We start from the raw sequence: 14,258 nt of genomic DNA, 5'->3' as shown, positions 1-14,258 counted from the left end.
TCGATAAATAGGAGTCTGACAGAGGTGTCTTTGTTATCTAGGTGTTCCAGGATAGAGTGCAGGGCCATGGTGATGGCGTCTGCCACTGGATGACACAGAGCCACTGGATGATAGTCATTAAGGCACGCTGCTTGGCCTTTTTTTGGTACAGGCATGATGGTCGTCTTCTTGAAACAGATGGGGACCTCAGATTGTTGTAAAGAGAGGTTGAAGATGTCTGCGAATACCCCCGCCAGCTGATCCGCGAAAGACCTGAGTGCCCGTACGGGTACCCCATCCGGGCCAGTGGCTTTCCGTGGATTGACCTTCGAGAAGGCTGCTCTGATGTCTGCAATGGTTATCTCAGATACAAGTTCATCCAAGGCTTCTGGGGTGGAGGGCTTGCTCTCACTGACCTCTTGTTCAAAGCGTGCATAGAGCTCATCAGGGAGGGGTGCGTTGGAGCCGACGATTTTACATGCCTTCATCATGGAGCCCGTTATGTCTTGCAGACCTTGCCATAGTCGGTGGGGGTCCGTGTGGCTAGCCTGGGACTCGAGCTTGGTCCGGTACTGTCTTTTGACATCTTTGATGGATTTCCTTAGATCATATCTGGCTTTCTTGTATCGGTCAAGGTCACCTGACTTGAACGCCTCAGACCTAGACTTCAGCAAGCAGTGGATATCCCTGTTCATCCAGGGTTTCCGGTTGGGAAACATGCGGATTTGTTTCTTTGGCACCTGTCTTCCCTGTTCCTCTCCCGTAGAGCAGCTTCTGCTGTTCTTCCCGGTCTCATGTCCTTATCCCATTCCTCCTGCAGATGAAGACAATCTCAGCAGGATATCCATGGCCAAGAATTCCTCTTCTCCCAGTGAATCCTGTAAGCTGATCAGTACGGTTGCTTAGACACCTTTTACACAAGAGCAAAATCTGAAATGAAAACAAAAAAATGCTAGAAATACTCAGCAGGTCAGGTAGCATCCAGGGAGAGAAAAAGACCGAGGTGACCTTTAATTAGTACAGAGTTCTATGATACCAAAAATTAAGTCTCTTCAGGAATTTTTATTTGTTTTTACCTCAGCACTTCAGCATTTTGAATATGTATGAAAACTTCAGCAGGCAGTATTTGCTGGAATGCCTGAAGCAGCAGGAGGTTTGAGGTGGGGCAGTTCTGAAAAATCTCTACCTCAGATGCTAATCCTGCTTCTCGCTACAGATTCAGGTTGACTTCTTTTTCAGAACAGTTCTTTGAAAATTTACAGTCCAAATGTTGATAGACTGTTGGGGAAGTTTTGACAAAATGTCCCCGAAAGTCTTCCATATGGTTCAAAAGTCCTCTTCAATAGTTGAGCAGCGAATAAGTCGTAAAGTGTCACATGTTCAGTAGTCTGTGAAATTCTCTACAATGCCCATCCTACTCTCAATCCTACTGTTGCATTCCTATGATTGGCCCATTACTTCCTGGCTTCCCAGCATCGCATTTAGGTGGGATCCCAGTGATGTGCTGGGGAATCTCTGCCCCATTGTCCGAGCCTTTAAACACCTCCTTTATGGCAGCAAGGGCCATAAAAAGGGAGGGGTTTTCACCTCTTTGCACCATAGTTACTCCTTGCCGATGCAGCCCGGAGCACTTCGCTGCTCCTGTCACACCCAGTCTGAGTGAGGGAGGATAGGCAAGAAAGTAGCTTTGGAATCCTAGCGTGGGTAAATCCGTTGAGAGTAACAATCAGCCAGAGATTGCCACCCTGAGGAAGTTACATGCCTATGTTTGTTTAATATGAATTTACCAATCTCATATAGGATTGGTATACCAAATGCAGGTTTGGTTTATTTAGAGATGTAGTGCAGGATTGCTTAGCAGATAAATTTACTATAATGATTGAACAGCTATTGTTAACAGGACCATACAACTGTAATTCCTAGTCAGTTTCTGAGGTGCAGGTAATCTGTCCACTTCTTTAAAAAATAAATCTCATCCCTTGACCAGCTCTTAGCAAGCTTTTCAAAAGCCTAATTGGCTTCATTTGGAAGGAGAGTGGGATACCTATCACCCCTTCCCCTGCCATGTTGATTATTACTGGGACCAGGATTGGCAGCTTGAAATTAACATGCTGCCTGGCGTCATTATTTTCTTGGTTTCAGAAGCCTTCAGAAGGCCCAGAAAATGTTGCGCCTCATCTCTTCTTCCAGAAATGATTGCCTGGTGTATGAGGCCATGATGTACCTTCCCTTTATGAGATGAACGCTGTGTTCAAGTGGTATCATAAGCACTTGACCCAGACAATTTTAAATGATTTCATAGGATGTAAGTGTCGCTGGTCAAGCCTGCATTTGTTTACCATCCTTAATCGCCCTTCAGAAGATGGCAGTGAGTCATGTTCTTGGACTGCTGCAGTCCATCTAGTGTAGGTCCAGCTGCTGTGCAGTTAGGGAGGGAGTTCCAGGATTTTGGCCCAGCGACAGTGAAGGAACGGCGATGTATTTCCAAGTCAGGGTGGGAGTGACTTGGAGGGGAACCTCCAGGTGGCGGTGTTCCCACGTGTCCGCTGCCCCCTGTACTTCTAGGAGGTAGAGGTTGTGGACTTGGAAGGTAACATCAAAGGAACTTTGGTCCCCTATTGGTATAAAAATAACAAATAACTTGGTCAATGTTGGCAGTACACCTATAACATTGAAAGTATTTAATTCATGCTGTACCATAGGAAATCACCTGCTCATTTTATTGTGCAAAGGTAAACTAAAAGGTAAACTTCAGCCTATGACTAATGCAATTAATGGAATTGGTAGCTTCAGTTCTTTCTGTTAATCTTTCTGATTGCACTCTTAAAAACTAAAATTAATGAATCATATCCTGCTTTGTCGCATCTTTATTCATCAACTTAAATGGACTACGTGATATTCTGCTGCTCTCCAAATGCACTGTGATGAAATGCTACTTTTCTATTGACTGATTGTTTTGTGTTATGACTTCTGTGGGGGAACCGCAAAATAACCACATTTACTGAATGACCCCCAAATGAAGAAATTACCAAACGGTTTTATTTTGACATGAATCAGATTAAACATGAATTAACAGACAGATAATACTTCCAACAGAAAGGTACATTTCTCTCTAAATAATTGATACAACAAAGAAATGTCTTACACACACAAGCACCTGCATCATTCCCTGCAGACATGTGGCGCTGCATAGCTGCACGGTTCCTCAATATGCCACCACCGTCACAGAATTTATCAGCAAATGTGTGGACGACTGCGTGCCAAAGAAAGCAGTACGTACATTCCCCAACCGGAAACCATGGCTCAATCGGGAGATTTACTCCCTATTGAAGGCCAGGTCTGAGGTGTTCAAGTCAGGCGACCCTGACCTATACAAGAAATCCAGGTACGACCTCCGCAAAGTCATTAGGGATGCAAAGAGAGAATATCAAACCAAGCTAGAGTCACAGACTAGCGTTACAGACTCTCGTCGGTTGTGGCAAGGCTTAAGCAACATAACGGGCTACAAAGCAAAGCAGAACAGAATCTCCAACAGCAACACACCCCTCCCCAATGAACTCAATGCATTCTATGCTCAGTTCGAGCAGGAAACCATCAAATCGCTGTCGACTGCCCCAGCAGCCCCGGACACACCCACACCCACCGTCACAGCTTCCGAAGTCAGATAGGCCTTCCTGAACGTGAACCCTCGGAAGGCGATGGGCCCGGACGGGGTCCCTGGTTGTGCACTCAGATCCTACGTGGGCCAGCTGGCAGAAGTGTTCGCGGACATCTTCAATCTCTCCCTACTCCGTTCCGAGGTCCCCACCTGCTTCAAGAAGACTATCATTATACCGGTGCCAAAGAAGAACCAGGCAACGTGCCTCAATGACTATCATCCGGTGGCCCTGACATTGATCGTAATGAAATGCTTCGAGAGGTGGGTCATGAGGCACATCAATCCCAGAATACTCCCAGAATTCCTAGATCCACTGCAATTCACATTCCACCACAACCGGTCCCCAGCAGACACCATCTCCCTGGCCCTACACTCATCCCTGGAACATCTGACAACAAAGACTCTGACATCAGATTCCTATTTATTGACTACAGCTCTGCCTTCAACACCATAATCCCAGCCAAACTCATATCAAAGCTCCAAAACCTAGGATTAGGCTCCTCCTCAATAACTGGATCCTTGACTTCCTGACCCATAGACCAGAATCGATAAGAATAAACAACAGCACCTCCCCCACAATAGTCCTCAATACCGGGGCCCCACAAGGCTGCATACTTAGCCTCCTATTGTAATCCCTATACACACACGACGTGTGGCAAAATTTGGCTCCAACTCCATCTACAAGTTTGTTGACCACATGACCGTAGTGGGTCGGATTTCGAACAACGATGAGTCAGAACACAAGAGGGAGGTAGAGAACCTACTGGAGTGGTGTAACGACTGTCAAAATATGCACCCATGCACATCATGAGATAAAAGCAGGCAGTGACAGACACCCAGGTGAGCCAATCAATATACAGAACAGAACACGACCAATCACAAGACAGGACACCAGAGGGGGGCTTCCACCTATAAAACACATGAGGCATCAGCACTCTGCCTCTTTCCACTGATGATAGCTGTAGTGACAGTCAGGGTGTACAAATCATTCAACACCTTCTACACGTGGATCAGAGCTAGCCTGGTCTAGATAGTTAACTTTAGTTTACTTAGAGTAGTAGAGAGTCAACCCACAGGCAGCTGTGTGTTTCGTTACTGGAGTTCAATAAATCTCATATTGAACCAACGCTCACGTTTGGTGTATACTTGATCAGTTAATTGCATCGTGTGCAATGCGTGTTACCCCAGGGTGAACAACACGACATGATACCAGAAGTGGCTATTGCTTCTAAATAATTTATCTTCGAAAATTCACTGACGACCAGCCTTCAAGTGGCATGGAAAAGATTCAGGCACTTCTGCAGCTCCGGATCTCCGGGAATCTTGGTGCCAACAGAAATTCAGTCTATACCTTGAGGCCTCGGGCCTCGAAAGTGCCTCCGATGCCCGAAAAATCGTGCTGCTGTCTACTGCGGGGGACCAGACCATCCAAATCTTCACTTCGCTCACCTTTGCCGACGATGAGGACAAGACCAAGTTCCAGACCGTCCTAGCCAAATTCGACAGTCACTGCGAGGTCGAGACAAACGAAAGATTTGAGCGTTATGTATTCCAGCAGCGCCTTCAGGGTAAGGGCGAGTCTTTTCAGTCTTTTCTTACTCATCTTCGCATTCTAGCGCAATCCTGCAACTACGGAGACACTGCTGACTCCCTTATCACGGATCAGATTGTGTTTGGAGTCCATTCCGACACCCTGCGGCAGCAGCTCCTAAAAATAAAAAATATGACCCTGCCAGTGGCCATCGACACATGTAAAGTCCACGAACAGGCGAAAAGTCGCTATTCCCGCCTGACGTCGGCAGAGCAGGACCAACTTGCCTCCCACGAGGCTGAAAGTGTACAGGCCATCGCCCGAATGCGGGGCCTGAGCATCGATGAAGGCGGCCATTTCGCACGCTTTTCCAAGGGTCCCACGCAATCGCATCACGGTCGGGACTGCCCAGAGTCCCCATATCGAGTGGGCATCATCACCATGCATGACAAGGTCTCCTCACATTCACTAACACAAGCACCCATCCTCAATGTGGATTATGCGGACGAGTGGCGTGCCACAGTACAAGTCAACGATTGTAGCATCCGGTTCAAGCTGGACACCGGTGCTTCAGCCAATCTAATATCCAAAGCAGATCTGGCTCGTATCCAAAGGCAGCCAACCATTCTTCCGTCGGCCTGCCAGTTGCTCAACTACAATGGGAATGCCATCATGGCGCTAGGGTCCTGTCACCTGCAGGTATCCAACAGGGCCATCAAGGCCACTTTGCGGTTTGAGATCGTCCAGCCTGGCAAGGCTTCTCTGCTTGGTGCCCATGCATGCAAGCTACGCCACCTCGTCCAGCGCGTACATGCCATGTCCTCTGCCAACGGCACATTTCAAGCCGACATTGAGGAGCTCCTATTGCAATACCCGGATGTGTTCAATGGGATGGGATGGGTACGCTGCCCTACCGCTATAAAATTCTGCTCAGGCCTGATGCCACGCCTGTCATCCATGCACCATGCCGGGTGCCAGCGCCCCTCAAAGACCGTCTGAAGGCGCAATTGCAGGATCTCCAGGATCAAGGAATGATATCCAAGGTGACGGAACCAACTGACTGGGTCAGCTCGATGGTCTGTGTCAAGAAGTCCTCTGGAGAACTATGCATTTGCATTGATCCCAAGGATCTGAACCGCAACATTATGAGGGAACACTACCCGATCCCGAAGCGGGAGGAGCTGACGAGTGAGATGGCGCATGCCAAATTCTTTCCAAAGCTGGATGCATCGCGTGGCTTCTGGCAGATACAGCTGGGCCAGCCCAGCAGGAAGCTCTGTACCTTTGATACACCCTTCGGGAGATATTGCTACAACTGCATGCCATTTGGCATTGTTTCGGCCTCCGAAATCTTTCATCGAATAATGGAGCAAATGCATTGACGCTGTGCGGGTCTATGTTGAGGATGTCATCACCTGGTCCACGACCCCGGAGGAACATGTTTCTCGTCTGCAGCAGGTCTTCAGGCGCATACATGCCAACGGCCTGAAGTTAAATAAAACCAAATGCTTCTTTGGCAGGTCGTCAATTAAATTTCCAGGCGATCAGATCTCCCAACAGGGTGTGCAGCCGGACACGGACAAAATCCAGGCAATCAACACGATTGTCCAGAGGACAAGAAGGCGGTCCTCCGCTTCCTGGGGATGGTAGATTTTCTGGGGAAGTTCATTCCCAACCTCGCATCACACACCACGGCCCTTAGACACCTTGTAAAAAAGTCCACCACTTTCCAATGCCTGCACATCAAGAGGGGTGGCTTGAGTTGAAAGCAAAGCTAACCACCGCTCCTGTTTTAGCCTTTTTTGACCCAGCAAAGGAGACCAAGATCTCCACAGACGCCAGCCAGGACGGCATTGGGGCAGTGCTCCTGCAGAAGGACAACACCTCATCCTGGGCTCCAGTGGCCTATGCGTCCAGGGCCATGATCCCCTTCTGCGCAACGCTATGCTCAAATAGAAAAAGAATGCCTGGGCCTGCTCACTGGCATCGTGAAATTCCACGACTATGTCTATGGTCTCCCGACCTTTGCCATAGAGATGGACCACAGACCCCTCGTGCACATTATACACAAGGACTTAAATGACATGACACCCAGGCTCCAGCGCATTATCCTTCGACTCCGCAGGTATGATTTTGAACTGGTTGACACACCTGGGAAGGAGCTAATCATCAAGGCTGCCCTGTCGCGTGCCATCACCTCACCATTTGAGCAGGTAACTTCATACACGACATCGAGGCGCAGATGAAGCTATCATCCGACGAACGACTCGGCATCATTCGAGAAGAGACCGTCAAGGACTCTCTGCTGCAGCGGGTCATACATCACCTCACGAATGGCTGGCAGAAAGGGCAATGCCCCCAATATTATAATGTAAAGGATAACTGTTGTCGAGGGGATCCTTCTGAAATTGGAGCGCATCGTCATTCCGCACAACCTCCAGAGCTTGGTGCTCACGCAGATACACGAGAAGTGCAGGCGCAGGGCCCGGCAGGCTGTCTATTGGCCCGGCATCAATGAGGACATCTCAAACATGGTCCTCAATTGCGCGACCTGCCAGCATTTCCAGCCTGCTCAGCCCAAAGAAACGCTCCACCAGCATGACATTGTGACCTCTCTGTGGTCTAAAGTTGGAGTGGACCTTTCTCTCGCCAACGGGCGTGACTACGTCCTGATAATTGATTACTTCTCCAGTTACCCCGAGGTCGTGAAACTGTCGGACCTAACATCTAGGACCGTCATAAAGGCCTGCAAAGAGGCATTCGCCAGGCATGGAATCCCGCTCACGGTCATGAGCGACAACAGTCCCTATTTCTATAGTCAAGAACGGTCCAACTTCGCAAAGCAATACCACTTCCAGCACATCTCCTCGAGCCCGCATTACCCGCTGTGGGCTTCCAGTCCCACATGACCCCCAATACATACTACCACACCCGCAATCTCATGGGAAGGTCGAAAAAGGGTCCATATTGTGAAGCAGATGCTCTGTAAGGCTGCGGACTCAGCCTCGGACTGTAATTGTGCTCTTCTGGCGTACAGGGCAACCCCTCTGTCCAACGGTATGTCTCCGGCACAGCTCCTAATGAATCGTAACCTGCAGACGACTGTTCCGGCCATTCATGTACCTGACCTGGATAACCTTCCAGTGCTGCAAAAGATGCAGCAGATCAGAAACCGGCAAAAGATAACATATGATGCTCACGCTTCGGGTCTGCCGGTGCTTTCTCCGAAGGACGCTGTTCGCATCCAGTTGCCTGGTGGAGGCTGGTCAGCTCCAGCTGTTGTTGTTCGACAGGCTGCTCCCAGGTCATTTGTGGTTCGCATGGCTGATGGACCTATTGTCAGGCGCAACAGACGGGCACTATGCAAACTTGCCTGCCTACCACCGGATCTCACTTTCCCAGAAGTCACTCTGCCCGATCCGGACACCTCGCTTCACGAGGCCACCAGCCTGGCTGCCTACCAACCGGTCAAGACACCATCATCCCCGTCTCCACCTCTCAGGCGGTGCACAAAATCCGACGACAGCCTCAACGATTGGACTTATAAATAGTTCCTTGGATATATGCTGTTATGTTTCTGCACGCTAGACACCTTACATGTACATATCCATCCACTCACCGATTTTGTATATAGTTACTTTTGTAAATATGTCGTATATGCTCTAAGCAGCCAACAAGTTTTTTTTAAAAAAAGGCGGGATGTCAAAATATGCACCCATGCACATCATGAGGTAAAAGCAGGCAGTGACAGACACCCAGGAGAGCCAATCAATATACAGAATAGAACACGACCAATCACAAGACAGGACACCAGAGGGGGGCTTCCACCTATAAAACACACGAGGCATTAGCACTCTGCCTCTTTCTACTGGTGATAGCTGTAGTGATAGTTAACTTTAGTTTACTTAGAGTGGTAGACAGTCAACCCACAGGCAGCTGTGTGTTTCGTTACTGGAGTTCAATAAATCTCATATTGAACCAACGCCCATGTTTGGTTTATACTTGATCAGTTAATTGCATCGTGTGTAATCCGTGTTACCCCAGGGCGAACAACACGACAATGACAACAATCTCTCTCTCAATGCCAGCAAAACTAAAGAGCTGGTCATTGACTTCAGGAAACAAAACATGGTACGGAAGGGTGAAGTCTCCAAAACGAACAGAGAAATCGGGAATTGTCAACGGCATCATAAAACATTGAATGTAAAATGCCCATGATTGGCCCATTCGACCAGGGACTGGAGACTGGCGCCAGTATGTTCAGCAGCTCCGTTACATTTTTACAGCAAAGGAAATAATAGGGGAGGATAAACAAAAGGTTATTCTGCCATCTGTTTGTGGGCCCCAGACCTACAACCTCATAAGGAATTTGATGTTCCTGGCACAAAATTGTTCAACCACTTGGTGAAGCTTGTGATCCCCGACCTCCATCATACCACAGAGATACAAGTTTAATTCAGCTGTCAGGAACTCAGGAGAGACGTCTCCACCTTTGTTGCCAGTCTCCACTCAGCATTGTGAGTTTGGCACAATGTTCTGTGACATGTGGTGCGACCATTTAGTATGTATCTTCCATGGATGACAACGTTGCTACCTCTGAGGTGGAGGAGCCAGTTGAGGGATTAAGGCTGTCTACGAGGCCCAGAAAATCCCCCGACAGATTGACATTGTGATGAAATGTTACGAATTCTCTCCCCTTGTGTTTCTCAACCTTTTTATTGATTTTAATAATTGTCCAGAACCTGTTCTGTAAATATGTTGTTAAGAGGGGAGTGATCTGGTAACGCAGCCCAGTGTATCTTGCACAAATTTGCTGTTTCCAGTACAATTGGTGATTTTAGGCTGAACACAGCGGTCTTTCACTCTGGCTGTCCGTAGACTCTGCTGGTTGCAGCCTTTACCATGCTCGCCTTCCCCAACCTGGCAATTTGCAGATCCAGCATTTAACCTCAGAACTGTTGGGATTTCATGATTTATAAAGGTTCTTTATTGCATTTTTAAGTACTTCAATTGCTTTCCTGCAGGCCCACTATACCCGCTGTAGTCACAACCCACCTTGGGGAAAGTAAGAAGAGAGCGGCTTCAAGTCCAGATTCCGACCCCATGTAATTTCCCCAGATTCTCCCACCCAGAACGCCTCTCTCGGGTTGTCATTTCTGCCAACGTGGCATTGCCAAAAACACTGTGATAAAAATTGTGTATCCACAGATTGTGTGCTCAGGTTTGCTGCTGGGTTTGAACCCATCATTTTCTGTTTCAAAGCAGGAAGCAGCTCCGCCAATATGGTCCCTCAGAAACCCACAGATAACACTTCTTAATTTAAAAAAAAAATCTTTATCTTTATTATTGTCACAAGTAAGCTTACATTAACACCGCAATGAAGTTACTGTGAAAAGCCCCTAGTCGCCACATTCCGGCACCTGTTCGGATACTGGAGGCAATACCAAAGCAGTTGTGTGCACACAACATGCACCTTAAAAATCACACTGGTTATCCAATCTTCTGGCTGTTAATCTGCACGGATAAAGATTTATTGCTAGGTAAAAAATTGCAACCAGCAACATCTAGTAGCACCTCCAGCCAGCTGTGTTATTTATGCTGTCAAGATTGATTGGGGAGTGAAACCTTCTTGAGCAGTGATGGGCAACCTAGGCTAGTGAATGGGTCGTAGGAGTGGCCCTCCTTCACCTCAGGGGTCTGCAAGTTTGAAGTCAGGCTTGTTCACGAACCATGACGTCTTGAATAAGATTAAATACATTTAATACACGCTGACTAATTCAGAACTAGTTATAGAAAATTATTAATCATCTATATATTATTTTTTCCAATTAAGGGGCAATTTAGTGTGGCCAATCCACCTAGCCTGCACATCTTTGGGTTGTGGAGGTGAGACCCACACCGACACGGGGAGAATGTGCAAACTCCACACGGACAGTGACTCGGTGCCGTGATCGAACCCGGTTCTCGGTGCTGTGAGGCAGCAGTGCTAACCACTATGCCACCGTAACTCCTGCTTATTTATATATTAATAGAACTATCAACAGCTTCAAATGGTAAAAACAAAAGAAATGAGGGTTGGCACGGTGACACAGCGGTTTACACAGCAGTCTCACAGCACCAAGGACCCAGGTTCAATTCCTGCCTTGGGTGACTGGCTGTGTGGAGTTTGTACGTTCTCCCCGTGTGCGCGTGGGTTTCCTCCGGGTGCTCCGGTTTCCTCCCACAGTCCAAAGGTGTGCAGGTTAGGTGGCTTGGCCACGCTAAAATTGCCCCTTAGTATCCAAAGATGTGCAGGTTAGGTGGATTGGCCGTACTAAAATTGCTCCTTAGTGTCCAAAGATGTGACGGTTAGGTTGGGTTATGGGGATAGGGAAGGGGATTGGGCCTAGGTGGCTGCTCTTTCAGAGGGTCGGTGCAGACTCGATGGGCTGAATGCCCTCCTTCTGCACTGTAGGGATTCTATGATTCTATGATTTACACTTTGGACGCAGAGGAAGCGCATGACTCTCACAGCCAGTGTTGTGTGCAATCAGCTTGTCTCTGCTTTACCTGGGTATCATGTCAGTTATACCGGTGGGGGAAAAAACGATGCAGATGGAAGTCAGCAGAATGTTGAAACTCTGCACGTGGACAATGGTCAACAAAATGTCTTGTTTGTTTAGCTTTTCAAATTAATCTGTGCAAACGGGCTGGTTTAGCACAGGGATAAATCATTAGCTTTGAAAGCAGACCAAGGCAGGCCAGCAGCACGGTTCGATTCCCGTACCAGCCTCCCCGAACAGGCGCCGGAATGTGGCGACTAGGGGCTTTTAACAGTAACTTCATTGAAGCCAACTTGTGACAATAAGCGATTTTCATTTCATATGTGCACATCTCCTACCAAAGTGAGACACTTCTGATAATAGAATAGAAATGTACAATTCTAGAATGATCAATTACATTTTCAATGTTTTTTCTGTTGGAATTTATTTATGAATATATCTTAAAACCTAGTTATAATCTATAATAAAGCAAGTTTTTCCAATGCCATGTACTTCCTCTGTAACACATATTCCCTGTTACATTTTAGCTGTTACACTTTTATGATTAGTCTCTACACTGTGACCCAAGCGGGAATCGAACCTGGGACCCTGGCGCTGTGAAGCAACAGTGCTAAACACTGTGCTACCGTGCCAGTGGTATCATATGTTTTACTATATAAATTATCAGCAATTGTATATTGGAACATTGCTTTATTTGACTTTTGATGATAGTGTAAAATGGACATCAAATCAGCCGTCTGTTTAATTTCCATTGACTATTTCACGCTTTGAAGATCCTTGGAACATTTCTCTACATTTAAAGGCCTGAAGCAAATCCAAGGATTGAGTCTCCTGGACTTTGGAAACATGTGACAATTTTCAGCTCAGGAACCTGATTGACTCATGGGTGGGCTCAGCTGTGGCTCTTAGCAATACAGGTTATTGGCAAAAAGGTCAGGTGCCAAGCCCCACAGTCAGAGGGGTAGCTGGTGGTAGGCGGACTTGAGATCCACCGTGGAGAAGACCTTGTATTGTGCGATCCTGTTTACCAGGTCGGCTATACGGGGAGAGTGACCGCAAGTACGCTGCCTTCGAAGCAGATGGGCGGCTCTATCAATTTTTAAGAGTTCCCTTTGGTGTCACTAATGGGGTCTCGGTCTTGTAGCGAGAGATGGACCGAATGGTTGACCGGACGGCTTACGCGCAACGTTCCCGTATCTGGATAACGTCACCATCTGCGGCCACGACCAGCAGGACCACGACACCTACCTCCGCAAATTTCTCCAGACCGCGCAATCCTTAACCTAACATACAATAAGGATAAATGTGTGTTTAGCACTGACCGTCTAGCCATTCTAGGCCACGTAGTGCGAAATGGAGTTATAAGCCCCGACCCTGAACGCATGCGCCCCCTTATGGATTTCCCCTCCCTCACTGCCCCAAGGCCCTGAAGCGCTGCCTCGGGTTCTTTAGCTATTACGCACAGTGGGTCCCCAACTACGCAGACAAAGCCCGACCCCTAATCCAGTCCACAACCTTCCCCCTGTCGACGGAGGCCCGCCAGGCCGTCAGCCGCATCAAGGCAGACATTGCAAAGGCCACGATGCGTGCCATCGACGAGTCCCTCCCCTTCCAGGTCGAGAGCGATGCGTCCGACGTAGCTCTGGCGGCCACCCTCAACCAAGTGGGCAGGCCCGTGGCTTTCTTCCCTCGTACCCTTCACACTTCCGAAATTCGCCAATCCTCGGTCGAAAAAGAGGCACAAGCCATAGTAGAAGCTGTGAGACATTGGAGGCATTACCTGGCCGGCAGGAGATTCACTCTCCTCACGGACCAACGGACTTGAACCTCGTGGCGGTATCATAAAGATACCTGGCGACTCGAGAGCAAAGGTTATAAAACAGAGCCAATTGAACCAACCAAAAGTTAGCAACATGCCCCCACCCCCACAGCACCTCACTGGAGGGTCAGTACTCCTGCTGCTCCTGCCTAGGCCCACCCACCCACCGACGCCCCCCTACTGGCGCCCCCCCCCCCCGTGTCAACCTTTTGCCCCAACAGCGCCGCCTAGGGGTGACGAAGCTGCAAGGGAGGACGAAACCACGCTCCCGGAGTCGCAACCACCGGGACTCCCACCAGAGTCACCACCGAAGCCCAGACACTCCAGAAGGACGACCAGGCCACCCGATCGACTGATTGCTAGCTGTGACTTTAACTGTGAACTTTGTAAATATCCTCGACAGCACGGTACCTCCATACCTGATCATACCATGTCAAAGGTGACTGTTACCACTGGCCACCACCCCTGCCGGACTCCTTTTTAACAGGGGGTGAATGTGGTAGTACCAGGTATTGCGGTACCTGAGAGGCTGATGACCATTGGTTAGACCCAGGAGTCTACCATTGGCTGTATTACGTAGCTCCGCCCTGAAGGCGGAGTATAAGAGATGGTGCCGTCCCAGCAGCCTTCACTTTCTGTACCGAAGCTGCTGGGAACAAGTTCTAGTAGATTAGCCACTGTGCCACCTTGCCACCCGATTCTCACTGCACCCATTTCTTTGTCTAGCCT

Source organism: Scyliorhinus torazame, chromosome 3, assembly GCF_047496885.1.
Source record: "Scyliorhinus torazame isolate Kashiwa2021f chromosome 3, sScyTor2.1, whole genome shotgun sequence".
Taxonomy (NCBI): Eukaryota; Metazoa; Chordata; class Chondrichthyes; order Carcharhiniformes; family Scyliorhinidae; genus Scyliorhinus; species Scyliorhinus torazame.
The sequence above is the reverse complement of the archived record's forward strand: the minus strand, read 5'-3'. Positions refer to the sequence as shown.